Raw genomic sequence first — 6,665 nt, 5'->3', positions numbered from 1 at the left:
GGTTTCCCACAGGAATACAAGCAGCTATTTCAAGGGAACAAAGAAACAGAGACTGAATTTAGTTAACTCTTTCTAGAAAAATGTAGCCTTCCATTATGTCTGTTGGAGGTATTCTCTGGGGGAAACAGACAGTGTCAGAGCATGATATTTCCATTTCTGCTCATTGTGAAGCCTTAGATAAATAAGCCATCACTCTACTGTCAGCTCACTGTTGCTTATTCTTGCTTCCCATCCGAAATGACCACTTTACATCTCATAGGGTTGAAAGCAGTTAGCCAAGTGGCTGTCATCCTTCTGAGACTTCTGACAGCTTAAAACTCACTTAGCAACCCATAATCTGATTCAAAACAAAAGCCTGTCACATATTTTGAATGTCCCCATGAATGCCCGCAAACAAATCTATAATACTGTCTGTGTGTAAAAAGAGACAGATTAACGTCTGAGGCCGCAGGGTCAGCTGAATAAGATTTAAGAAACCAAACACAAAGCTGAGCAGAGATGGGGTAGTGATAAGGTAATGCTGGCACCGCCTGAGAAGATTTTAACACTCGGGGAGAGTCGCTGTTTATTTGGCCCAACATTAGTGTATGACTGACTTGCATCAGGCAGAAAAAGATTGTTTATCTATCAAATGCAGATGATTCACTACGTGTGCTCACTGCATATGAGCCTTGCATGCTTTTGGGCCTGTAACTCATTTCACAGCGTGTCAGAGCAGTAAAATAAAAGGTTTTACTATTAACAGGAATTCTGCTCTATTCAATTCCACCAACAGACAGTTTAACCTTGAGCCGTCATGAAGAAGTCCAGTACCATCATGAATTATTCAAGGACCCTTTTAAAGGCAGCACCTTGACTTTTGAGGTGTTGAGTACAAAATACAGTCATAAAAAAGAAAGTTTTGACAGCGTTCTATGCAGTCCTGTGAAAAACTAAAAGTACAATCCTGAGTTACTGTGTGTGTGTTCTCCTGCACTGTCTCCCAGCATCCCTGCCCACTTCCTACTGTTCTGTCATAATAAAATTTTCAATAAGAATGGCTGCAAAAGAAACAAGATGGTGCAACTGCTCAGTTAAGGTCTAGACTGAAGTGCTGAGGCAGGATTTTAAGAGAGCTGTCCACAAACCAATGAAAAGTGGGCCAAACCTGATGATGTCATACAGAAAACAATTACTCCAAGTTATTGTTGCTAAAGGTGTCATGAACCAGAGGTTGGGCCCAAGGAAAGGACCCAAACACAGACAGAGTAACTACCGTTACACCCCGGTTTATTTACAAGGATATTTATTTAGGAATAACAGAATACAGAGCGGACAAAGCCTTTAGCCACGGAGGTTCGGTGACTGGGATGGAGAGGGAGTGTCCTAGTAAATCAGGTTGCAGGAGGGGGTCACAGAAAAGGCCTCAGAGGAACAGGAGGGATTCTGCAACAGATGGAGAGGTGGTTATTGTAAGGACAAGAAAGACATTGTGGACAAAACAGGACACCGTTAATCCCCATTGTGTGTCATTAGTATATAAGTTATTGGTAGCGATGTGAATTAGCCGTGAAGCTAACGATTAGCAGCTAGAGCTAATTCATTAGTTTGTGCGGAAACCTTGTGGCGTTGTAGTTGGATCTATACCTGTATTCGGCTGTAATCACACTGGATGAAGACTGGTGAATTACACAGTTGTCGACGTTTATTCCATTGATGTTATTGTAAGAAGTATTAGTGTTTTGAGTTTAAAAACTAACCATAAGGCAGTGCGCCTATAAGAGTTGTGTGAGACTGCAAAAGTGTGTAACATTGTGCTATGTCTACATATATATTTGCAGATACAGTAAAGGCGAACTCACAAAGCCACACTGGTTTCAATTCATTTTAATCCAAGTGTGCAACATTATTGTATGGCTGAGAGGCAGGAACTTGACAATCGTGAGCAGGTGAATGATTCTCCTTACTTTACAGGTCCGAGTTAGTAAGCACTGAGGAGGGGAGGTCTGTGGAAGTTTTCTTGGGAGTCCTGAGGTGTAACGAGAAGGTCGGAGGGCGGACAGACAGGGAGATGAGATGCAGGTGAGATTGAACCAGGGAATGCAACACCTCTAAACACAGAGAGTTACACAAGGAATAGAAGCAACTATGAGTCTCAGAGGGTCAATCTAGTTACTGCTGTAGTCAGCATAACTAACTGGTGAGGAATGGCAGGTTGCACAGGTTTAAGTAGCTCTCCCGCTGATTGCTTGCAGATGGAATACAGGTGAGGTGCTGGATGTCCCAAAAGGGGAGGACCCACAGCCACAGATGGAAAACCTCCAGACACTCCCACAGACCGTAACAAAAACGTGGTTTCACAGAACTCCAAACAGTTTGGTGTTTTTATTTTGATACCCACACTGATTGCCATAAATCTGACCTCCAACAAATTCCCTCCATATAAAACTATTAAAAGAAGACAAATAACAATAAACTGAGACAAGTGAACCCTCTCTGGAAACTAAATGAAATTAAAGTGATATAAAAACTTTTAAAAGTATAAATAAAATAAAACATAATTACAAAACATAAAACTGTGACAATTCTGTTTATAATCTTATTTGTTATATAACTAAATGAACTGGTACATTGTTTTCTTCAGTTTTTACTACAAGTCACATTCATCCTTTCACACACATTGGTATCGTGCTTTGTTCTAGGCTTTTATGGTCTTTTTCTAACTACCATGCACACACAGTGGGGGCATCAGGAGTAAGTATCTTGTCCTGCTAAGCTGGTTCTGCAGTGCAGCAGGTGGATGGGGGCACAATAGTTAGAAGCTGGTGTCATCCACCTCAAAGTCCCCAAACTTCATCAGTGATTGGTTTTCTTTGTGCCGTGGATCATATCCAAAATTATACTGTTCACCACTTTACACACACATCCTTGGTGTTGCATTCATGATTGTATTTTTTTTACGTTTGTTTGGGTTCATCTCTTGTTTGTCTTTAAAATAAATTAGTTATCTATTGGCCTTCATCCTGTCTCTCAGACTCTTTTGTCATAGGCAAGTCGTGACTGTAGTTAATCAATATTTAATTAAAAACTTAATTTCAAGTCAGTTTTAATCTGGCATAAGTAGTGGCTGGTGGGTTTGTTTTTTTTTAATTGGGTGGGGTTGTAAGCAGTGCAGGATGAGCAGTGTGGTTAAGCTGGTCTGTTTTTATCAGCTGAATCAAAAAGCAAACACTCACTTTCCAACAGCTCGGCTACGGAATCTATTTTTCCAGAGGGAGGATCCTCTAGAAATAAAACCTACGCAGTAGATATAATTTCAAACTTTATAAGTAGTTTAGTTTAATTCAGCATTTATTGCCTAAGCTAGGGTGCAATGACCATTCTTATTTGAGCCTTTAAAAATAGAAATATATATAATATACACATTAAAACAGGTAAATCAGGCACAACAGACTACTGAGTCTAATAAAATACCATAAGAAAACAATAAATTATTCATGGCTGCATGACTGTTTAATATTTAGAAGCTGTTGCAGTTTGAGTTTAAAAGGATTCCGTACGTTAATACTCTGCACAGAGAATGCCGTTTCCCCAAATAAAGATTTCTGTAGAGCCAAACTTGCAATTTCCAATTGATGCTCTGTGTGTTACTGAACTCAGAGCTATTGGAGGAACCACAAGGTCACCGAGCACCTGCTGAGCCTAATTATGCATTTATGCATTAATTTTAGAATAATGAATATGATAAAATCATCAAAACTTTCCAGGTTTACTTTCTTGAGCACATCGCAGGGGTCCAAATTTTTAATTGCCCAATTACATATCATCTTAAGGGACATAAGTGCTCTGGATCTTTCTTGTGACCATGAGGTTACTCACGTCTCTTCTCCCAAACTAATTTACAGAAGAGGGTTGTGGTTTGAGCCATTTTACCATAACCGAGGGTTTGAGAATCTGTCTAGGTGAATGTCCACTTTAAAGGGAACAAGTCATCACCAGAAGAAAAATGACAAACACGGGCAGGTCCAGAGTCATATTCATCTGACAAGAAGAGTGAACAACAATTCTAAAGAAACAAACAAAATGTAGACAGTGCAGACTAAAAGTAGGACGAATTCTTTCAGCTGAAAGTCTGTCGGTGTAGCGAGGACGCCTGCTGTGTGTGCTGAACATACTGTCAGGGTCCATGGTCGGATACATACGAGCATAAGACTGTGGAAAAGTAACTTACAGCGAAGTGAGCATTCTTTAAAAATAATACAGTTATTTATCAATATTTATTTATCACTAAACAAAATCAAATCACGAGTTGGTGTGGGAATCTCCTGCAGTGATGGGAACTGATAAGAACTGAGGAATTCCGATTCCTTATCAATTCCCTTATAGATTCTCATTGGCTCCACTTTGAGAGTCATCACCATCTCTAAGCAGCATATCAAAGACATTACAGTCACGCAAAATAATGACATGCTGAGAGGTCAAATGTTTTTGCATGTTGGAGGTATTTCCCCTCTTTGTTGTGATCGATGTTGGGGTCATTACTCAAAAAACCAATTATTGCACATATTACACAGAACACTTTTCTTAAAAGTAATGCAGTATGTTACTTAATTACACCCAGGAGAAAGACATTTGTTATACTACTGGTTATGTTACGTTACTCTGTAAAATAATCTGAAACACACTGTCTCATTATTAACCTCCTAAGACCCGAACTCTTCCATGGCATGCATTTTTAATTTCTCTTTGATATTTGGGCTGATTGGAACCTGATGAATGTAAAAACAAAGAATTACCAGATATATTTTTAACCTAATTTTTGGTTCTAAGAAAAATGAGAGCCACATATGAGGATATTCATTTAAAATTTCGATAGAACAGTAGCAGTATAATGTTCTCGTAAGTGGATATCAGGCCCTTTTAGAGCAAAGTTGAGTATTTTGGTCTAAATAACCCAAAATGTGATGTCCACATATGTGGACGCCAGGTCATAGGAGGTTAACAATGCAAACCTGAGGTTACAGCCCCACACACCAACACAAATCCCTATCCTAATGAAGACACATGTGATTTTTCTCTTAGTATTTAGGTATGAACACAAAGCCGACAGCACAAATCAAAGATGAAAACCAGCACAGAGAGACTTTAAAGTGATTCTACTGTAGAAACATGAACAGGTAGAAACGGAGACTGCAGCCTGACTGCTCCTCAGTTTGTTACCTGTTGAAGTTCTGCAGCGTAATGTCCGTGTCCATGCTGGAGACTGCGCCACTATGTTCCTCCTCTGACACATGAACTGAAATCAGCTGATCATAGCGACAGCGCAAGAACAAATAACCGGGATCGATAGGCAGGCAGACTGGGAACCGGTTCTCGATTCCCATCCATATCCCCGGCCCCTCACTAGACTTACAAAGAATTTAGAGAATTTAGAGAATCTTAGACAACTTGGATGTAGGTGACTTTCCTCTTTCTGTAACTTTTTTGCTGAACTGATGCCATCATGTACAGAGCAGGACCATGTGTGGGCCAAAAACTACCTGTTGTCCTTTTTCTTCTTGTGTCTGGTAGTTTAATTATTTGAGCTCATTACCCTGCAACACTCATTTGGGCAGATATGATGCTTCCTGTAGAGTAATTAATGCATGCTCTATTGCTTTATTGCAGTGCGTGCTTTTCATGTATGGTGTCAGGAAGTACATTCTGTGTAAATATATGATGCACAAGACAGCTGGTTTCAATGTTCAGAATGTGATTTTTTTCTTTCTATCGCTCTGTGGTGTGAAATTAAGTAGATTGATTGGACCCCTCGCATGCATCATTAAGGGAGATAATTAATGAGAGTGCAACATCCCTCAACTAACCTTGTCTAAGAGTAACGGTGAGAATAAATACTGGACATATGCTGTACAACTCAAGGTGAAGAAATAAAGCTGGTGAAAATCAGGAGGACAGGGGAAATCTCTTTTAAAGGTGGTTTGCTGGTCCCCAGCAGCACCCACTGAGGATGTAACATGAAGCTGGAAACCAAAGGGCCAAAAGCTAGCAACTTGAGACTGATTCCAAGAGTGAGAAGTTCCTCATAAACTCCAGAGTTAAAATTTCCAACTTCAGCTAACATGTTTACAGCCTGGCACAACAAACTGTTTGGAGGCAGATCCAGAGGCAAATGTTCACAGTATTCATTACCAAAAGAGTTTAATATTAAAGACAGAAGGTTTTAGCAAGGGGAGCACTCTTTGAGAGGGAGGGAGAGCGAGCAGTGGGGAGATGATGGAGAGTGGGCAGGCAGGTGGGTATTATAACTTAGAGACTGTTTCTTCACAGGAGTCAGAGTGGGAATCCAGAGAGCAGAGGGTCCAGACCAACAGAGGTAATCCAGCCAACGCACCACAGAGAGTGAGCGAAGCGAGGAGAAGGGGGAATGAGGAAAATAATGTGCCAGAGTAAACACAGAACTAATCCCTGATGAAGTAGCTGTAGCAATCAGCCGAATAATGGGTGAATGGACCACTCCTCAAATACACAGGAGGCTTGATCAGGAAATGGCATACAGGTGCTCAGCAGGAGATCACACCTCCAGGCAGGCGTCACTGGAGCACGAAAACTCGCCCACCTGAGAAGAGGGAGAGGGAGAGAGTGAGTGCAAGAAGGAGAGAGGGAAGGAAGGAGGAGGGCTAGATACC

General features: G+C 40.7%; 1 long non-coding RNA gene across 1 annotated transcript; it reads left to right on the top strand.

The window, feature by feature from the left end:
- Positions 1-1,340: 1,340 nt before the first annotated feature.
- On the top strand, positions 1,341-2,395 carry LOC112848181 (uncharacterized). The gene is made up of 3 exons (XR_003222146.1): positions 1,341-1,442; positions 1,954-2,061; positions 2,235-2,395. It is a non-coding gene; the product is annotated as an uncharacterized LOC112848181 (long non-coding RNA).
- The last annotated feature ends 4,270 nt before the right edge of the window (positions 2,396-6,665 follow it).

The sequence above is a fragment of the Oreochromis niloticus genome, linkage group LG11 (assembly GCF_001858045.2).
Source record: "Oreochromis niloticus isolate F11D_XX linkage group LG11, O_niloticus_UMD_NMBU, whole genome shotgun sequence".
Lineage (NCBI taxonomy): Eukaryota > Metazoa > Chordata > Actinopteri > Cichliformes > Cichlidae > Oreochromis > Oreochromis niloticus.
This window is presented reverse-complemented; position numbering and strand designations above follow the sequence as displayed.